Here is a 22,925-nt window from a genome sequence, read left to right on the forward strand (position 1 = left end):
ATAAGAGAGAAATATGTATCAACATTTTCAGATCTTCCTTGGTGGCAGATGTGTTCCACGCACTAGCTTATCTAACCCTAATGATAATTTATAGGTAGACATTATTATCCCCATGTTGATGAAAGCATTCTATCATGGGGAGATTAAATAATTTGCTAAGATGACAAAACTGTTATGCTATTTACTCTCTTGTTACTCTCTCTAGTGTGTGTGTATAGATAAAATAGATAAATATACAGAGTATTTGTTATAATACATGTATAATCTTTCTTTTTACCACTGAAAGTATTTTAGGGGGATGTTTGTCCCTTACAATGCTTTCCGATAAAACAGTCAGATGATCAGAGAATTCCAGAATCCTCTGCAAACTCTCCTGTTTGCATTTACGGTGGGCATCCCTCTCCTTGAATGAGGCTCTAGGGCCTGCGAACGAGGGACATTCCCAAGTTCAGCAAAACACACCCTTAGAAATTCTGCCCAGTGTCCTACTGCACGTGACATTCATTGATTTCAGATCATCTGAATTACTTTGGACAGGCTACAGAAACAAAGAAGTGTACAGATAGTTTCCTTCTCATTTCCCGTGTACGGGGAATTTTTATGTGTGTTCAAAGAGGCAGGGCCCACCTCTCCTACTTGAGGAGTGCCGTTTAGACTTTGAAAAAGTCTGCGGAAAACTGGTGAAGTGATTCCACTCTTGATAAGACATTGAAATGTATCGCATGTGGCCTATGTGGTACAACTCAGGTAAGATGTGTGTTCCTAAGACAACACCAGGCAAATGCTAGATGTGGGGACATTGCCCTGTGGCTTTGCAGGATCAGAACCCCTTCCCTGCTGTTGAGACCCCTGCGTCCTATGAACAGTCACAGTAGACCCTCCTTTGCATTTTGACCCGGGGATTTCCCTAACCACAAATACTGTTTTATTCTCCCACCCTCCAGTTCAAAACTTCTTGCTCTCCTTAGGCAAGCCTGTGTCTCCTTGCTGGTTCTCTCTGCCCTGCCCTCCAGTAGATAGCGGGTCTCTAGCAAGTCCCTCTGTGCCCTGCCTCTCGGAGCAGCCCCCTCTGATCCATCACTTCGGAGCTGCTCTGCCTTCAGTGCCTAGTCTCCTTGCCCTGGTCTCCTTGCCCTGTGCTGTTCTTCCCAGGGCTGGGGATGTCGAATCCCGTATTGTATACCCAAACGTATGACCACGTCACAAGCCGGTCAGAGAACTTACACAGAGCAGTCCGAGAGGAAGGGGAACCTTAAGCAAAAGTGCTATCAGTGAGCTAAATAAGAACAAAACAGTAACAAAAATGGAATTTCATTGAGCTGTGACTCCTCTTTACTCAGCAGCGGGTGTGTCCTGAGCACGTGTTACAGTGTCATTTGCATAGAAGTGAAATGGGGGTGGAAATCAAAATATCTTCCAAAATTAGGTATCTTTCCGTTTTAAAATGTATTCAACAATTTTAAATCCCTGCAAACCCTTGTACTCCTCAGTGCATCCTATGTGACTAGGGGAAGGTAACTCACTGGGCCAAATGAACTAGAAAATGATGATTTTTAATATTTATATGGTGACAAGGCCACCATCAATGAATGGGATGCCCCCCAAAGAGCTTTGAGCAATATATGCAGCCCCAAACAAGGGGCAACAGGATGGCCCAGCTCTACAAGCTATTGACTATGTGACCGTGTAAAAATCCTTTAACCTAAAAAAAAAAAAAAAAAAAAAATCCTTTAACCTCCTTGACATTTGCAAATCACATAATCTCCTTTCACAAGTAAGGATGCAAATGACCCCATGAGGGTTTTTTGTTTTTTTTTTTTTTTTTTAAAGAATCGGGCTACACGACTGTGGGAAGCACTATTCTACCGTAGTCTACAGTGCCACCCCAGGACACTGGTTCATGCATGACCCTATAGCTGTAGGCAAGGGATTTGCCTTTGGAGACAGAGTAAAGAGTTTTATACATTTTTAAATATTACATAAAGGATAATGGTGAAGTTAACTAAAATTAATGATCCTTAAGACAACATCAAATAATTGTCAATATTGAGCACTTCAAATCATCCTATAAATACAACAAAAATAAAGGTACCATTATTCTCAACATTCTGAAGATGAAGAAAGGTGTAAAGAATCACAGAGCTAAACAGATGGAGGAGGAGCAAGGTCTCAAACCCGAACAAACTGACATATAAAAATGACAACATTCTTAACCACTTATGCCTATCTTATAGCATGCCTATTTCAATGATAGCATGACCACTTTATTTCTTGTAAAAGAGCAAAGGATGCCTAAAACCAGGAACATGCTTATATAAAGACAGTTCTACGATTGCTAGGACATGTGAGATGCATAATTAACAGGATACATCTTAGATTATAAACAGAACATAGTAGTATGTGAACGTAATGCATTATTAAGGGCTTGGTTGATTTTTCAGGTCAGGCTGGGATGGACTGATTGACATGTGTGGTGGATGGGTAGAGATCCTCAAAAATACTGTCTTCCTTGGGTATAACTCCTGTTAATCTGTGCCAGATTTATCTGCATTTCTACTATTACACAGAGCAGTGTTTTGCACATAAAAGTTACTGGATAAGGATCCCTTGAGTGAAAGAAATATCTAGGTGGCAATAGCAATGTGGGAAGGAATAATTATTCTGTCATGAGGTAAAAGAGACTATTTAAGAAAGACATCTGGGCTTATTAGAAAAAAAAAGTGTTTTTGACATCTAAGAGATGTGTATATTCATTTCACTTACTAGTATATTTGCTATTAAACTTAGAAATAATTATCTGTCAGATGAAAAGAATTGTTCATGTATGTGGAAATGAACGTAAAGAGGAAAACATTCAGTATAATTCTCTAAAAGCATGTACTCCATGATAGTAATGGGTACTAGAAAATGCAATTGTTTATTTTACTCACTGTAATTAATACATTATATTCAATAGCAGTTGGTAATAGTGACCTGGGCATATAATCAACAAATAATCCAAATCCACCTTTGAGTAGACAAGCAATATGAGAAGTTATATTTAGGCTATAGGTGTTACAAGTGGAGAATACATGATGTTTCTGTGAGTACTGCCGAAGTTTCAATCAGATTTCCTTATGGTTCCCTTGTTGAGTTGGCAACAGATATTTAATGGGCACTGAATATGTTCTATGTACTGGGATAAAATATAAACTAATGTCCCACTCTCATGGAACCTGCATTCTACTGGAGGTTGTTATCATCTCCTTTTTTCTTTTATTTTTTAAAGATTTCATTTATATATATTTTTAAATTTTTATTTATTTTTTAAATTTCTTTTCAGTGATCCAGAATTTATATATTTTAGAAAGAGACAGAGAGAGAAAGAGACAGAGAGAGAACCCAGAGGATAAGCAGACTCCCTGTGCTGAGCAGGGAGCCCAATACGGGGCTCAATCCCAGGACCCCAAGATCATGACCTGAGCTGAAAGCAGAAACTTAACTGACTGAGCCACTCAAGTGTCCTGAGGACTGTATCTTCTATGAGATAACAGGCATATGAACTCCTCAAGTCCAAGGTTTGAACTGAATCACTGCTATAGTTTCTCTGGAAATATATCCTATGTCCAGATGCATTCTAATATTTTTTATTAGTGGTTTCCAAAGATTACCAATGAAACAGAATGAATACTGATAACAGGTCTTATAAGAAGATTTGGTTGTTAGGAAAATTTCATTATTGAAAATAATTTCCTTCTCTGTAATGCCAGATCAATGTGTTAGCAATGTGCTAGAAAGTTTTTATAGACGGGGACAGCATTTACCATCTCCATATAGGATGAAAACTACCATATATTTTTAAAAATATTTTAAATTATCCTCAATTAACTTGAAACCTCTTAATATACATTTTTCCAGACTTCCCACATTTCAGCTTGCTAAAAGATGGAAAATACAAGCTTCAAAGGATTCTCATTTTCCTAATTCTTTTTTAAATTTAGTTATTTTTATTAACATATAATATATTATTTGCCCCAGGGGTACAGGTCTGTGAATCATCAGACTTACACATTTCACAGCATTCAACATAGTACATACCCTCCTCAATGTCCATAACCCAACCACCCTGAGATTAAGAGTCTCTTATAGTTTATCTCCCTCCCGATCCCATCTTGTTTCATTATTTCTTTCCATACCTCCCAACTCCCTGCCCTGACTCTCAAATTCCTCATATCAGGGAGATCTTAGGATAATGGTCTTTCTCTGATTGATTTATTTCGCTCAGCATAATACCCTCTAGTTCCATACACGTCATCACAAATGGCAAAATTTTGTTTCTTCTGATGGCTGCATATTCCACTGTATATATATACCACATCTTCTTTACCCATTCATCTGTGCATGAACATCTAGGTTCTTTCCATAGTTTGGCTATTGTGGACATTACTGCGTATAAACATTCGGGTACACGTGCCCCTTCGGATCGCTGCATTAGTATCTTTAGGGTAAATACCCAGTAGCACGATTGCTGGGTCATAGGGTGCCTCTATTTCAACTCTATGAGGAATCTCCATGCTGTTTTCCAGAGTGGCTGCAACAGCTTGCATTCCCACCAACAGTGTAGGAGAGTTCCCCTTTCTCCGCATCCTCGCCAGCATCTGTCATTTCCTGACTTGTTAATTTTAGCCATTCTGACGGATGTGAGGTGGTATCTCATTGTGGCTTTGATTTGTATTTCCCTGATACCAAGTGATGTTGAACACTTTTCCATGTGTCTATTGGCCATTTGGATGTCTTCTTTGCAGAAATGTCTGTTCATGTCCTCTGCCATTTCTTAATTAGATTATTTGTTCTTTGGTTGTTGAGCTTGGTAAGTTCTTTATAGATTTTGGAAACTAACCCTTTATCTGATATGTCATTTATGAATATCTTCTCCCATTGTGTCAGTTGTTTTTTGCTTTTGTTGACTGTTTCCTTTTCTTTGCAAAAGCTTATGATCTTGATGAAATACCAACAGTCCATTTTTGGCCTTGCTTCCCTTGCCTTGGCGATGTTTCTAGGAAGAAGTTGCTGTGGCTGAGTTCAAAGAGGTTGCTGCCTGTGTTCTCCTCAAGGATCTTGATAGGTTCCTGTCTCATATTGAGGTCCTTCATGCACTTTGACTCTATTTTTGTGTGTGGTATAAGAAAATGGTCCAGCTTCATTCTTCTGCATGTGGTTGTCCAATTTTCCCAACATCATTTGTTGAAGAGACTGTTTTTTTTTTCCACTGAGCACTCTTTCCTGCTTTGTCAAAGATTAGTTGACCATAGAGTTGAGGGTCTGTTTCTGGGCTCTCTTTTCTGTTCCATTGATCTGTCTGTTTTTGTGCCAGTACCATACTATCTTGATAATTACAGCTTTGTAATAGAGCTTGAAGTCTAGAATTGTGTGGAATTGTGATGCCATGAATGTTGGCTTTCTTTTTCAACATTCCTCTGCCTATTTGGGGTCTTTTCTGGTTCCATATAGATTTTAGGATTATTTGTTCCATTTTTTTGAAAAAAATTGATAGTATTTTGATAGGGATTGCATTAAATGTGTAGATCGCTTTAGCTAGCTTAGAAATTTTCACAATACTTCTTCCAATCCATGAGCATGGAACGTTTTTCTATTTCTTTGTGTCTTCCTCAATTTCCTTCATGAGTACTTTACAGTTTTCTGAGTACAGATTATTTGCCTCTTTGGTTAGGTTTATTCCTAGATATCTTGTGGTTTTGGGTGCAATGGTAAATGGGATCAACGCCTTAATTTCTCTTTCTTTAGTCTTGCTGCTGGGGTATATAAAGGCAGCTGATTTCTGTGCATTGATTTTATATTCTAACACTTTACTGAATTCCTGTATGAGTTCTAGACGTTTTGGAGTTGATTCTTTTGGGTTTTCCACATAAAGTATCATACCATCTACAAAGAGTGAGAGTTTACCTTCTTCTTTGCCAATTCGGATGCCCTTTATTTCTCTTTGTTGTCTAATTGCCAAAGCTAAGACTTCTAGTCCTATGTTGAATGGCAGTGGTGACAATGGACATCCCTTCCGTGTTGCTGACCTTAGGTGAAAAATTCTGTTTTTCCCCATTAAGAATGATATTGGCTGTGGGTTTTTCATAGATGGCTTTGATGATATTGAGGTATGTGCCCTCTATCCCTACACTTTGCAGAGCTTTGATCAGGAAAGGATGCTGTACTTTGTCAAATGCTTTTTCAGCATCTATTGAGAGTATCCTATGGTTCTTGCTATTTCTTTCATTAATGTATTGTATCAAATTGATAGATTTGCAGATGTTGAACCAACCTTGCAGCCCAGGAATAATTCCCACTTGGTCGTGATGAATCATCCTTTTAATGTACTCATGTATCCTATTGGCTAGTATTTTGGTGAGAATTTTCACATCTGTGTTCATCAAGGATATTGGTCTCTAATTCTCCTTTTCGGTGGGGTCTTTGTCTGGTCTTGGAATCAAGGTAATGCTGGCCTCATAAAATGAATTTGGAAGTTTTCCTTCCATTTCTATTTTTTGGAACAGTTTCAGGAGAACAGGTATTAATTCTTCTTTAAATTTTTGGTACAATTACCCTGGGAAGCCATCTGACCCTGGGCTCTTTTTGTTGGGAGATTTTTGATTACTGCTTTAATCTCCTTACTGGTTATGGGTCTGTTCAGGTTTTCTATTTCTTCCAGTTCAGTTCTGGTAGTTTATATGTCTCTAGGAATGAATCCATTTCTTCCAGATTGTCAAATTTGCAGGCATTTAGTTGCTCATAATATGTTCTTATAAATGTTTGTATTTCTTGGTTGTTGGTTGTGATCTGTCCTCTTTCATTCATGATTTTATTTATTTGGGTCCTTTTTCTTTTCTTTTGTTAAGTCTGGCCAGGGGGTTATCAATCTTATTAATTCTTTTAAGAAACCAGCTCCTAGTTTCATTGATATGTTCTACTGTGCTTTTGGTTTCTATTTCATTGATTTCTGCTCTGATAATTTATAATTTCTGTTCTCCTGCTGGGTTTAGGCTTTCTTTGCTGTTCTTTCTCCAGCTCCTTTAGGTGTAGGATTAGGTTGTGTACCTTTCTTGTTTTTTGAGAAATGCTTTTATTGCTATATACATTTCTCCCAGGACCACCTTAGCTGTGTCCCAAAGATTTTGAACAGTAGTGTTTTCATTATCATTTGTTTCCATGAATTTTTTCAATTCTTCTTTAATTTCCTGGTTGACCCATTCATACTTCAGTAGGATGCTCTTTAGCCTCCACGTATTTGGGTTCTTTCCAACTTTCCTCTTGTGATTGAGTTCTAGCTTCGGAGCATTGTGGTTTGAAAATAGGCAGAGAACGATTCCAATATTTTGGTATCAGTTGAGACCTGATTTGTAACCCAAGATGTGATCTATTCTGGAGAATTTTCCATGCGCACTAGAGAAGAATGTGTATTCTGTTGCTTTGGGATGGAATGTTTGGAATATATCTGTGGTGTCTATCTGGTCCAGTGTGTCATTTAGGGCTTTGTTTGCTAGTTGATCTTTTGCTTGGATGATCTGTCCATTTCAGTGAGGGGGAATGTTAAAGTCCCCTACTATTATTGTATTATTGCTGATGCATTTCTTTGATTTTGTTATTAATTGGTTTATGTAGTTGGTTTGCTCTCATGTTAGGGGCATAGATATTTAAAACTGTTAGATATTCTTCATGGACAGACACTTTAAGTATGATATAGTGTCCTTCCTCCTCTCTTATTATACTCTTTGGCTTAAAATCTAATTTATTGGATATAAGGATTGGCACCCCAGCTTTCTTTTGATGTCCATTAACATGGTAAATTGTTTTCCACCCCATTACTTTAAATTTGGAGGTGTCTTTGGGTCTAAAATGAGTTTCTTGTAGACAGTACATCAATGGGTCTTCTATTTTAAGCCATTCTGATACCCCATGTCTTTTGATTGGGGCATTTAGCCCATTTACATTCAGGGTAACCATTGAAATATATGAGTTTAGTGCCATTATATTGCCTATAAGGTAACTGTTACTGTATATTGTCTCTGTTCCTTTCTGGTCTTCTACTTGTAGGGTCACTCTTTGCTTAGAGGACACCTATCAATATTTCCTGAAGGACTGGTTTGGTTTTTGCAAATTCTTTTAGTTTTTGTTTCTCCTGGAAGATTTTTATCTCTCCTTCTATTTTCAATGATAGCCTAGCTGGATATAGTATTCTTGGCTGCACATATTTCTCATTTAATGCTCTGAATATATCATACCAGTTCTTTCTGGCCTGCCATATCTCTGTTGGATAAGTCAGCTGCCAAACTAATATTTCTACCATTATATGTTACAGACGTATTGTCCCAAGCTGCTTTCAGGATTTTCTCTTTGTCACTAAGACTTGTAAGTTTTACTCTTAGATAATGGGATATGGACCTATTTTTATTTGTTTTGAGGGGGGGCTCCCTGTACCTCCTGGATTTTGATGCCTGTTCCCTTTGCCATATTAGGGAACTTCTCTATTATAATTTGCTCCAGTTTACCTTCAGCCCCTCTCACTTTCTTCTTCTTCTGGGATCCCAATTATTCTAATATTGTTTCAACTTATGGTATCACTCATCCCTCAAATTCTCCACTTGTGGCCCAGTAGTTGTTTGTCTCAGCTTCTTTATTCTCCATTATTTGGTCTTCTATATCACTAATTCTCTCTTCTGTCTCCATTTATCCTAGAAGTAAGAGCCTCCATTTTTTATTGTACCTCATTAATAGCTTTTATAATTTCAACTTGGGTTTATTTTAGTTCTTTTATTTCTCCAGAAAGGTATTTTATTTCTCCAGAAAGAGGTTTTCTGATCTCTTCCATGCCTTTTTTGAGACCAGCTAGCACCTTGGTAGTCATCTTTCTGAACTCTCATTCTGACACATTACCAATGACCATATTAATTAGGTCCCTAGCCATCCGTACTACCTCTTGTCCTTTTTTTGTGGTGAGTTTTTCTGTCTTGTCATTTTATCCAGATAAGAATATATGAACGAGAGAATAAAATACTAAAAGTATGGTGAAGACGCCAGGAAAATATATGCTAACCATATCAGGAGAGACCCAAAACCAGGTGGGGAGAAGACAGGGTGGAAAAAAGATATGTATATGTATATGTGTGTGTGTGTGTGTGTGTGTGTGTGTGTGTGTATGACTGGTGAATAATACAGAGGCACCCACTTGATTTTGGGTGTATTCTGGTCTCTTAGAAGAAACTACTTCCCAAAATTTTAAAGAAAGAAAAAATATATATATATATATACACACACACACACGAATAAGGGTAAACACAATGAAGGGATGGAATATAAGTGTGACGACGAAAATTAAAATAAGATTCCAAGAAAGAAATTAATAAGACTAGTTGGTTGGAATAAGAAAAAAAAAAGGAGAGAGTGTGATCAGGCTGGATACTAAGACTAGAACAAAGCCATGTGCTATATTTTGGGTATATTTCGATCTATTAGAAGAAATTATATACCAAAATTTAAAAATAGGGGAAAAAACCTATATGTATACAAAAAATAAGGTTAAATACAATGAAGGGGTAAAATATGACTATAACAGTGAAAATTTTAAAAGTTTTTTTATAGGTATTGTTAAGATAAAATAGTTTAAAAATGTTAAAAGAGGAAAAAATTTTTAAAAATACAAAAAAATAAAAACAATTTAACTTTGCAAGACTAAAGGATCATGGGGAAAAAGCAATGTATTCTATGCATTGCTTTCCCCTAGCTCTGGAGTTCTGCAGTTCTCATTTGTTGGTGAACTTTGTGTTGGCTGGATGTTCTTGGTGATCTTCTGCGGGAGGAGACTGTTGCAGTGATTCTCAAATGTCTTTGCCTGCGGTGATATTGCACCACCCTTCCAGGGGCCAGGAGAAGTCATCTGCTGAGGTTCACTCTTGGTAGTGTTTATTCCCTGAAGGCTTTCTGTGCCGCTTTGGAGGACAGGAATGAAGATGGTGGGCTCCCAGTCTGTGGCCCCAAGGAACCAAGGGCTCAGGACCCCCTCCTCAGTGCACCCTCAGAGAAAAGAAGTCAATCTCATCTCCCTGGTCTCTGGCCGCACTTCAGGCTCACCCAGCCTGTGACCAAGCCTTTCTATCTCTTGCGCATGGCCCCATTTGGAGCCTCCAAACCTAGCTGATTCCTGCTGCACACTCCCACCTGCTTCTCCAAAAGGAGGAAGGAGAAGTTCTCTCTGGATCTGTCTCTTGTGGTATCCATGCTTGAAGAGTAGTGACCCAACTGTGCCTTGGATCACAGTTTAAGGTAACCCCAATCTGAAAGCTCACTGCTTGGCTCAGTCTCTGTAGTCGGTTCCCTACTCCGATACCTGACTGCTCTGCCACACTCAGACAACTCTGATCTTTTTGTGACCCCACAGGTCCTGAGAGCTCACTGTTCCTGTGAGGGCTCCACCCCTGCTTAGCCTCTGGAGCGATGTCCATCAGTAGGGCAGACTTCTAAAAGTTCTGATTTTGTGCTTTACTGTTCCATCGTTTGCCAGGAACCCACCCCTTCCCCCTCGGTCTATCTTCCTGTCCCTTCAAATTCACTTCTCCCCCTACCTTCCAGAAAGTGGTCAATTTTCTGTTCCTAGAGTTGTTGCTTTTCTTCTCTCTATCTCCTGCTGAGTTTGTAGGTATTCAGAATGGTTTGATAAACTATCTAGCTTAACTCCTGGGACCTAACGATGTTTCAGTTTGTTACTCTTCCACCATCTTGCTTCCTCTCCTCATTCTTCATTTCCCCTCATTCTTGATGGCTATCCATGAGAATACCTCTTAAATGGCATATCAGAATAAAACACTGGCTTCTCACACTGCTGCTTAAAAATGTTATGTAATCATTAGAAATAAGTTTTCTAATGAAACATACAACCTCTAGACACCACCTTAGGATGCAGTCAGTGTATTCAATAGTAAGGTTTTGGAGTAGATTCAGCAAAAGTGTATCATCATATCAGGAGAGATGGTGCTAGCGGTCTTTGCTACCCATATGGTTCCAACCATGCTGCCAGTAAAGTGTGTTAATTTTAAGTCTTGCATTCTTTCTCTGAAAAGGTACATGAATTACCTGTAACATCACTATTAATAATTGTGTCATTTAACCATTGTTTTATCAGTTCACTGGGAAAATTCTTTTTTCTCAACAGTTGAATATCTTTAGAGCTCAGTGTTTCCAGTGCCTAACTCCAAAGCCAGAGTCTATGAAAAAACAATCCTTGAGATTTGTCAGTATTGCCTGATGTTAAAAGCCTGAGCTCTGTAAACTGTCTGGGATGAAATAGTAGATACTTACTAAATATGGGACTTTGAACAAGATGATAATTTCTCTGTGCCTCCATTTCCTGTTCTATAAAAACTGAACATATATAATACCAAACTTATAGGCCTATGGTGAGGTTTAAATGAGATAATACATGTATGCTATCTCATTTAAAATAAGAAGCATTAGCTACAGTTACTTTCAGTGCCTTTGTGGTAGTCTTTGTTCTCCTTGCTTGTTTCACCATAGTGATGAGGGAATCAACTAGACTCAAAAGTTGTTTGGCAGTACTTATGTACATGGTAAGAATGTATGAATTTAAATTACATGGATATAAATGGGTATTTTGTCTTTGCACAGATAATTATGATTGTTTGTCAGAATCAGGGTATCAGATGATTCTTTTCCCGGATATTTAAAAATAATGAAATGAAAATTTATATTGAAAATTTAAACTTTTAGAACACATATTCAGCAATAGGGTATAGCCAGCAAAACCTCTTTTGTTTTTGTAACACTTAAGTGTTCATAAGGTTAGTCAGTTCATTTAATTGTGTTGTAATCAAACAACAATGCTTTCCACAGGAAAAGCAGTGGGGCATGTGTGTGCACATGTGTGTGTACATGTGTATATGTGGTCACGTTCTGTATGCTGTACTTAGCTGAATGCAAACTTCACCCATGATATTCAGTTAAGAATTGTCTTTCATGGTGGAGAGAGTGTAGATGGGAGATACTTAATTTTTTTGTCTAAAAATGGCTGACGGTGAGGAGTTTGTCAGACAGACAGTTGACTCCCTCAGTGCTTATGGACCCCAAGTGGAGATGAAATCCCATGGTGTGAAACAGACTTTGCTCCACACAAGCTCTGAAATGAACTGATTCATTTATGAGTAAGACTCTAATTTAAAATACGACTGCAATCATTGTTAATTTCTGTGCTATTTAATGATATGAATCAGACCAAACTTCCTTAATGATATAGTAATAGTCATAAGAACTGTTCTCTACAAGTTCTACTCTGAATTCTATAACAATTATTGTGTCATCATGTTATCGCAAACCAATTGGAAAATACTTGCATGAGATGACATACAAATGAAGAAGGACGAGACTATTAATGATTAACCTAATTATCCTAGGAAGGATATCAAAACTCTTCATCAGTTAACTACTCTCTTATTAACTGATTAGAGCACACATGTATAAAATTGGTAGGCAAATTATATTTACAAAACTAAGATATTTAGCTATTAAAACGTTCTGTATTTATCTTTTGTATAGAGTTTTCAAATGCTAAAAAATATAAAAATGATTGTAAATGTTGACTTTTCCAAAACCATTTTTTCTAAAACATGACTTAAAAATCCTGCTATATTCAGAACATCAAGAGGAGCAGTTGGATATTGGAAATACAATTGTAGTCAAATGATTAGTATTTCCTTTTGGACTTGGCCTCTGATGAGCTGCTGAGCAAATCACACCATTTTGTGGATTCTTAATTTCCACATTTATGCAGGGTCCTCCAAATTCCCAACTTGTCTTGTGAAAGGCAAATGAGATATAAGAGCTATGATGCAGCACATCACCATGAAGATCTTTATGCCTTTTTGTCATTTTTGCATTGTGCTCTAAGCATGCATTTATACATATTCCTTACTTGCTGATCATGAGATCGTCAAGGGTAGGCATCCTAAGTAAATTTTTTTTAAAAGTAAGGGAGAGAGCAAGAGGGCGGGAGGGAGAGAAAAGAAAGACTAGAAAGAGAAAGAACAAAAAAAGAAAAGAAAAGAAAGATAGAGGGAAGGAGACCACAAAGGAATTTCCTTACGAGCATTTGTTCCTTTCGCTCTAAATAGTAGAGTAGGCCACCAACGTCCTTGAGAAGCTTTCATTTATCTGTTGCTACCTTATAATTATATCTGTCACTCTCCTTTATTATCTGAACATTTGAACAGTTCATTTTAAAGCCTAACATGTCCTTTATACTGACTGCCATGCATGTCTGATGAAATATAACAAATTGAACAGTAGTGTCCTTATTAAAACAATCTGATAAAAAGCTGCAGTTATGAGGCCTACTGAAGAATATATTTGGTTTCTTCGGGGAATCAAAAGCATTTCACATTTTGAATTATTTTCTGGAGTCTTTTATGTGAATATACTGCAGTTTATCATGCAGATATACTGTCTTTTTTTTTTTTTTTTTTCTTTCTCTTGTATAAGAGAGTGAGCAGGATATCTAAATAAGTTAAGTATCAGGTTTTCTTGTATGACGGGATCTTTCTTGGAAGAGCAGTGTTGTTTGTTTCTTTTTTAAGATTTTATTTATTTATTTGACAGAATGAGAGAGATCACAAGTAGGCAGAGAGATAGGCAGAGAGAGAGGAGGAAGCAGGCTCCCCACGGAGCAGAGAGCCCAATGTGGGGCTCGATTCCAGGACCCTGAGATCATGACCTGAGCCAAAGGCAGAGGCTTTAACCCACTGAGCTACCCAGGCACCCAAGAGCAGTGTTGTTTTAATCAAAACTTGATTGGCCAAGGGGAGCTTGGGTGAAGAGGTTGGTCAGGCACCTGTGACTCTTGGTTTTGGCTCAGGTGGTGATCTCAGGGTCCTGGGTTAGAGGCCCCGCTGGAGCTCCATGCTCAGTTGGAGTCTGCTTAGGACCCTCCCTCTCCCTCTGCCCCTCCTTCCCTCAAATAAGTAAAATAAATCTCTCTCTCTCTCTCTCTCTCTCTATATATATATATATATATATATATATATATATATATGTGAGTGTGTGTGTATGTATGTGTGTGTATATGTGTGTATATATATACACACATATAAAATGCAAAATCTTACTACATTTGGAGAGGTTCCCTTTCATGTAGTTACAGGCAGTCTTCTTTTTATTGGATTCCTATCTGGGGAGAAAAATGGATATTTCCTATGACCTGATTACATAATACCAACTTCCCAGTGACTCAGGTCACATTTCAGTCTGTTGGAACTGCAATGGCATAGAGTACAAAAGTTACGGCTAGTTCTTCAATCCTTAGGTTTATTGCAGGGGAACCTGTGCTCATCATGATCAATAACCAGTTATATCACTTCTTTCAAAGCCAGGCAGTGATGGGTCACTGCGCATGTGCTAGTCGGTTCATAGGGGACAGGCCTTGGTGCTGCATTAGTTTGGCCCGTTGGAGTTCTCAGGATGCCTTCCAGGTAAACCCACTTTTTTTTTTTTTTACACATTTATAAGCATGTGATTATTAAAGGTTTTGGTTGCTCTAGAGTACTGAAGTCAAAATTACTGCAGACTGAAAGAAGTATTTCGTATAAGTGAAAACATCCTGGCTGTTTAATGCCTTCATTTACTAGGTTCTTGAGGGTTATTAAGAGCTGAATCTGTTCTTACATAGGAAAAGGTGATTGTAGCATTTCCCCAAAATTGTGTAATTATAATAGACAATTTTATGAAAACAAGTTAATGTTTTCCTATGTCCCTATGAATAATTTTCAAGAAAGGGGAAATATATCCTGACACATGATTTTTAGCAAGACCTTTTTTTTTTTCCTAATCTCTAAATTTATGTTGGTTGCAAAGGAGAAAATGAAATTTAGTTTGTGAAGCAAATAGTTCCTTCCATTAATCCTCCTGGTTAAAAAACAAAAACAAAAACAAACAAACAAAAAACAAAAAAACCTTGTGGAATAATTTTTTAAAAAATCTTGAAAGCTGTCACATGGCAACTTTCCCAAATGAATGATTACTCACAAGTCCTACCATCCTGTGATTATGATATGGTTTTGAAAAATATAGTGCATTCATTCCTCATTTTAATATGTCTTAGAACCTTACTCCAAATTTGTACCTACATGATATAAGGTGCATATGTACATGTAGCTTCTTAATTACATGCATATAATAACCACTTCAACAAAGCAAGAGTCCTAATATTTTCATTGGGTAATCAGCTTCTTTAAGAAAATATTGAGTGGGTCACCTGGGTGGCTCAATCCATTAAGCGGCCAACTCTTTACTCAGCTCAGGTCATGATCTCATTGTCGTGGGATCAAGCCCCACAAAGGGCTCTGCACTGAGTGTGGAATCTGTTTGGTAATCTCTCTCTGCATGCCACTGCTCATGCCATCTCTCTGAAAAAAATAAATAAAATCTTTTACAAATGAAACGAAAATACTGAAAAATAATGATAAATATTAAAGTTGTAATGAGTTATTGCTCTGAGTATCTGTTCTCTGAGAAAAATATGTAGTTTTCAGTCAGAAGGTGGAAAAGGGGTCTCTGAACATTATCTACTACTTCTTTCCCGAAGGTTAGAATGTCAGCTTAGTGACGCCAGCCTGTGTTATCTATCCCCTCCATCCCCCTCCCACGTTCCCCACTCACCGCCATTCCAAACTGTATCATGCCCATGATTGCACTGGCATGAACGAAAGAGCTTAATGTGTAAAATCAACAGCATTCAGAGATGTATGAAATGGACAAATTAGTTTTCAGTGACTCTGTTGAACAATGGAATGTCTTTTAAATGGTAATGACTTGGGTTGGATTCAAACCAGTGACCTAGAAGCTTACGGCCCTAATACCCATTACTAATCTGCTGAGACATCTAATGAAGCCCAGGAGAACTTGTAGGATTGCTGACTTGAACATGCTGAAAACCAGGCAGAGACGACCGTGTAACCAGAAAGTGAGGAATGCAGTTTTCAGGTTCCTGGAGATAATGGGCACATGTACGTTTTTCATTTGTAGCTACTGTCATCTCAGCACCCTCATCTAGTCTCCTACACTTGCTGGTGTCTTGTAGGGATGCCTCTCTGTGAGAGTTTACACTTTCATATGATAAACATTTACACAGAGGCCTGTCACTGTCGCAAGCATTTAAGATGCATTTAGAAAATGCAGCTTCACATTGTATTTCATTTGACATTTTCCCTACATAAAAGCCTTCACAATTTCTGCCAACAAAGGCCAACTTCTTAAATGCTGGACTTAGTTGCCTACTTTGGAGATAGTGTAGGTGTCTAATCAGCGCTGGCTAATGGGAGGTGCCTTTGGCCAGAGTGTGCAATTGAGCACACAGGAAGCTGTAGACATGTCTCACCGTCTGTGCAATTTCAGCCTGTTGTCACGAAGGAAAATGAAAAAATGAACAGGACCACTTTGACTGTGGTTAAGAAAGAATTAAATGTATCAGGAAGAGTGTGGACCCTTGAGGAACAAACCTCAGTTGGAACATTGACTCATCTAACCTCGGACCAGTCAGCTAGGGACTCCAAGCCTCCTTAATTGCAAAATGGTGATCATAATTCTTTCATCATGAAGTTGCAGTGGACAACTGAGAGAGAAGTTCTTACCCACCTCATGGAGGATAGGCATGTGATAGCCACTCAGGAAGTGATGGCCATTGTGTCTATTAATATTAGAATACTAATGATCTTTAGTATCATTATCATAAAGTCCACTTTATCATAGAATCAAGCAAAATGTAATCCTTTCTTTGTCCTCTGGTTCGCTGGCCGCCATTTTGTAAGCCTGTCATTCAGCACACTTCCCATGATCCTTACCCATCAATGTTCCTTACACTGAGCTCTAGTATATAGTAAAAGTGGTCTGGGTTGAAATCAGGAAGGTGAGCTTTCATTCCGGTCATGTTGTTTACTTGTGTGATCTTGAGAAAATCATTTAAAATCTCAGGAACTCAGTCTTTTTATCTATGAAATAGAGATAGTATCTTCTTCATGAGATTATCCAGAGAATTAGATACCATGAAAGAAGGTAGCATTGTACTTGGTATATTTGGCACTTAATGGTAAGAAATGAGTTCAGAACATAATAAATACCTTTAGAAATTTGTACTTCTTTCCTCTTACAATCCAATATTCTTTCTTATAGCAGTGCTTTGGGGTTCTGTTTGTTTGTTTTTGTTTTGTTTTGTTTGCATTGTTTGCAAAAAGACGTCCGCTAGAAGAAGTACATAATTTATTCAAATATCTGTAACACCATTAACTTTGTTTTCTCTTGTTCTCCATGTGTATTTCAGTTTTTCTCTTTTAATTTTCTCATTGCGTGTAAGTCCTTTGAACTGGAAATAGTTCTGGTCTGAATTACGAAGGTAACCTTGGCACTAGCATCCTTGGAACAAGGCAGGGGGTGAGAAATCATGGACTTAGTCCCCATGTTGACCTGTGACAAATCACCTCAGCTGTGGAGCTTTGGGTTTTTTCTCCCGTCAAATGATAATGGTACGGATAACACTCCTTTTATCAATATCAAATGAAATTCTGAGCAATGAAGTTTATTTTTAATTTTAAAAGTTATGTTATTAATAAGGTCAGAATAAAGAAATCATTATTTTGAATATTTGTACCCGTCTTATGATGCTGAAAATAATATTTTGTGTGGAAGGGGGAAAAAATGCTTTGAGAAAATTAGAAAATAAGAAAGGTAAATGATCGTGTAAAGGAAACAAATGATGGATTAAAACTCAGAGCCCCCCAAGAGCCGTTTGTAAGGAATAGATTATTTTTATTCTCTAAAAATAATCTGAGGTAATGTAGAAACAATAATTTCATTTTGTGAAAATAATAAAGTCTCTAGATTTATTTTTTGCATGCCTATACCAGCACCACTGGTTGAAAATACCTTTTTTCCCCCATTCACTTGATTTTGCTCCTTTGTCAAAGAACATTTGGCTGTATTTATATACATCTCTCTCTGGGTTCTCTAGTCTGTTCCATTGATCTAGATCTTGTCCATTCTTTGACCAATACCAATACTACTGTCTTGACCACTGTAGCTTATAAATCTTTAAACTTATAAATCTTTAAACTTTGTGTCCTCTAACTGTCATTCTTCAGTACTGTGTTAGCCATTCTGGGTTTTTGGCCTGTCCATACGAACTTTAGAATTAGTTGAATCCATATACACAGAATAATTTACTGCAGGATTTAGGGCAGAATTTTGTTCAATATACAGATCTATTTGAGAATAAAATCCTAACCAGATTGAGTCTTCTTGTCTATGAGCATGAAATCTCTCTGGCTTGATTTAGATCATTTCTTATTTGTTTCATCTGTGTTTTATAATATTGCTCAAATAGATCTTATACATATTTTCTTAGGCTTATATCTAAGCATTTCAACCCAGAGGGTTCTAATGTAAATTGTTTTTTTTTTTTTTTTTTTTCATTTTAAATTCAAACTCTTCTTGCTGACATATAGGAAAGCAATTGACTTTGGTATATTCAACTTCAATCCTGCAAACTACCACACTCATTTATTGTTCCAGAAGTTTTGTTGCTGTTGTTAATTCTTTGACATTATCTCAATGAACAATCATACCATCAGCAAACAAAGGCAGTTTCCATTATTCCTTCTCTATGTGTACAACTTTAATTTCCTTATCTGAATGCTGGATCTCGTCCTGAATCTACGACTTTCATTTACTGTGCAGTGTTGAATAGGAGTGGTAAGACCACACATCCTTGTCTTGTTCTCTATCTTAGGGGAAAAGCATTTTGTTTCTCACCATCTGGCATGATAATCCCCATAGATTTTTGTAGATATTCTTTAGCAAGTTGAGGAAGCTCTCCCTCTCTGCTCTGTTTGCTAAGAGTTTTTGATTATAAATGTGTGTTGGTTTTTGTCAAATTCTTTTTCTGCATTTAACATTAATGTGATTATATTATTTTTCTTCTTTAGCTTCTTGATGTGATAGATTACATTAGTTGATTTTTGAATGATAAACCAAACTTGCATACCTGAAATAGACCTCACTTACTATGGTGTATAATTCTTTTTGTACATTGTTGGATTTGATTAGATAATATGTTGCTGAGGATTTGCATTAATGTTCATGAGAGATGTTAGACAGTAATTTTCTTTCTTTCTTTCTTCCTTCCATCCTTTCTTCCTTTCATGGGGAACAAAAAAAAAACCAAACAAACAAACAAAAAAAACCGTGTTTTTATTATAACAAAGGGAAAGGACCCATGGGCAGAAAGACCTGCACTGGGGTTGTGAGGAGTGACTGATTATATACTTTCTAGCTAAGGGGTGGTTAGGATAGCACAAGTCTCTAAGGAATTTGGAAGCAAGGCTTCTAGGACCTTGAAGGGCTAGCTGCTGTTAAGGTGAGGTTATTTACTTTGTCTAGTAAAACATTAGTCATGAGATGTCTATTTTTTGTATTAAGGTAATGCTGACCTCATAGAATGATTTAGGAAGTGTTCCTTCTGCTTCTACTTTCTGGAGGAAATTATAGAAAGCCAGTATGATTTCTTCCTTAAATGTTTGGCAGTATTAATCAGCGAAACCATTTGGCAGTGGTATTTTATTTTTTGAAAGGTTAGTAATTGTTGGTTCAATTTTTTTAATGGATATAGACCAATTCAGATGATCTAGTCTTCCTTTTGGGAGTTTTGTTAGATTATGTCTTTCAAGGAATTGATCCACTTCATCAAAGTTATTAAATTTGTGAACATGAAGTTGTGCAAATATCCTTGTATTATTATTTTCATGTCCATGAGATAGTAATTACTGTCTTTCATTTATGTTATTAGTTATTGTATTCTTTTCTTCTTTTCTTGGATAGCCTGGCTAGAGGCTGATCAATTTTATTGATACTTGCAAAGAAGTAAACTTTTAGTTTTGTAGTTTTTCTCTATCAATTTATTTACACTATCATTACTTTCTGCTCTAGTTTTTATTAATTTTCTTCTGCTTGCTTTGTATTTATTTTGCTGTTGTTTTTCTAGTTTCCTAAGATGGAAGCTTATTATTTTAGATCTTTCCACTTTTCTGATATATGCATTCAGTGTCATAAATTTTGCTCTAAGCACTGTTTTTGCTTTATCTCCTAAATTTTAAGTTTTTTTTAAACTTTCACTTACTTACAAAATCTTTTTACTTTTTCCAGAGATGACTTCTTTGACCTCTGTGTTATTTAGAATGTCTTATCTTCAAATATTTTGGGATTTCCCAGCCATCTCTCTGTTACTGACTTCTAATTTAAATCCATTGTGGATTGAGAGCATGCTTTGTATGATTTCTGGTATTTAGAATTTATTACATTGTGTTTTATGGTCCTGAATTTGGTCTATCTTGGTCAATGTTCGATGTGAGCTTGAGAAGAATATATATCCCGTTGTTGTTGGATGAAGTAATTAGAACCAGGTGATTGATGGTGCTGTTCAGGTCAACTATACCCTTAGTGATTTTCTGCCTGCTGGTTCTATTTCTGATAGAAGGGTGTAAACATCTCTAGCTATAATGGTGGATTTGTCTTTTTCTCCCTGCAGTTTAATAAATTTTTACCACACTGTTTTGAGGCTCTGTTGTCAGGTGCATGCATGGTAAGGATTGCTAGTTCTTCTTAGAGAATTGACTCCTTCATCATAATGTAAATGCCCAATGTCACTTTGTAACCCTGACAATTTTCCTTGATCTGAAGATTCCTCTCTCTGAACTTAATATGACTGTTCCAGCTTTTTAGAAATTTGTCCTAACATGATATATTTCTGTATGTTTTTATTTTTTTTTAAACCAGTCTGTCATTGCATTTAAAGTGGGTTACTAGTAGACAACAAATATTTGGGTCCTGTGTTGGTGATCTACTGTGACAGTCTCTGTCTTTTAATTGGTGTATTCAGAACTTTTCCACTTAAAGTGATTAGTGATGTATTTGGATTAATACCTACCATATTTGTAACTGTTTTCTATTTGTTTCCTTTGGTTTTGGTTTCTCTTTTTTGTCTTACACTTTTACTGCCTTTTCTGGTTGTAATCGAACACTTTTTATGGTTCTATTTTCTCTTCTCTTAACAAATCAATCATACTTATTTTTTTTACTTCTTTTAGTGATTACTTTAGAGTTTGTAATATACATTTACAATGAATCAAAATCCACTTTCACATAATATTATACAGCTTCACAGATAGTTCAGATTCCTTGTTATAGAGGGTTCCCAATTTCTCCCTCCAATCATACAGTTGTTATTCATTTCACTTTTCCAGGAGCTAGAAGCATCCAATATAATATCCAATATGTTGTTTTATTATTAACTTGAACAGACTCATATCAGGTCATTTAAGAATAAGAAAAAATAAGAGATTTATTTTACCTTCATTCATTCCTCCTCAAACACTCTTCCTTTTTTTATGCAGCTCCAAGCTGTGAGCTATGTCATTTTCTTATCTTTGAAGAACTTCTTTTAACATTTCTTACAGGGAAGGCTTACTGATGACATTTGTGTTTTTCTGAGAATGTATTTGTCTTTCATTTTTAAAAGATATTGTTACTTGACACAGAACTCTAGGTTGGTCTTTTTATCTCTAAGTACTTTGAATATTTCGTTCCATTCTCTTCTTGCTTGTGCATTTTCTGAAGAGAAGTCTAACATAACCCTTATCCTGGTCTTCTATAGGGAAGATGTTTGCAACCATGCCCCCTTTAACTTTTTTCAAGATTTTTGTCTTGGATTTTCTGCATTTTGAGTGTGATATGCCTAGGTATAGATTTTTTTTAGATATTTATATTTATACTCCTTGTTGTTCTCTGAGTTTACTGGATCTTCAGTTTTGTGTCTGTTATAACTTTTGGAAAATTATCAGCAATTATTACTTCAACTATTTCTTCTGTTCTTTTCTTCTCCTTCTGGAATACCTTCCTAATGGTATTCCCATTATTTATGTACATGTAACACCTTTTGTAATTGTCTCATAGATCTAGGGTATTCTGTCATTTATTTTTCATTCATTTTATTCCCTTTGTACTTCAATTCAGAAAGTTTCTATTAACATATCTTCAAGTTCACTGGTGATTTTCTTGACTCTGTCTGGCCAGCTAATTAATGAGCTGATCAACAGCAGTCTTTATTTCTGTTACCTTTTTTTTTAGATTGCTAGCTCTTGATTCTTTCTTAGAGTTCCTGTCTCTCTGTCTGAATTACCTATCTATTCTTCCATGTTCTCTAGTTTTAGCATTATAGCATTTAATATATTATAGAATAATCAGAATTATTTTAAGTTCCCAGTCTGATGATTCCAAAATCTCTGTCATTCTGAGTCTGGTTCTGCTATTTGATCTGTCTGCTCAGACTGTGTTTTGCCTTTTGGCAAAATTTTAATATTTGCAATATTTGACTGAAAACCAGACATGATGTATTAGGTGAAAGGGACTGAAGTACATAATACTTTAGCATGCATTTTTAAGTTCATCTGACTAAGAGTTAGTCTTTGTTGACTATTTTCTATACAGCCGTAGCTATATGTTAGAGACTAAAATTTCCTTCTGTGTGCTGGGTTTTTTCCCCCCAGCTTTATTAAAGTGTATATTGAAGTATAATTGAGAAATAAAATGGAAAGGTATTTAAAGTGTTCACCGTGATCATTTGAGGTACATACGCATCATGAAAGGATTCTTCTCGAGTAGATAATTAACACATCATCACATCACTTATTTTTATGAATTTTTTTAAATTTGTGGAGACATTTTAGTTCTTACTTAGCAAATTTCAATTACATCATACAGTGTTCTCAACTGTTGTCACCATGTTATAGTTTAGATCCTCATTCTGTACTCATTTTACACCTGAAAGTTTATGCCCT

The 22,925-nt window shown here is 36.6% G+C and overlaps 1 protein-coding gene across 1 annotated transcript in view; it reads left to right on the forward strand.

Annotated features, from left to right (window-relative positions):
- The window catches only part of CNTNAP2 (contactin associated protein 2), a 1,947,395-nt gene that overhangs the window by 485,507 nt on the left and 1,438,963 nt on the right, over positions 1–22,925 (forward strand). The window lies entirely within an intron of this gene.

Source organism: Mustela lutreola, chromosome 4 (genome assembly GCF_030435805.1).
Source record: "Mustela lutreola isolate mMusLut2 chromosome 4, mMusLut2.pri, whole genome shotgun sequence".
Taxonomy (NCBI): Eukaryota; Metazoa; Chordata; class Mammalia; order Carnivora; family Mustelidae; genus Mustela; species Mustela lutreola.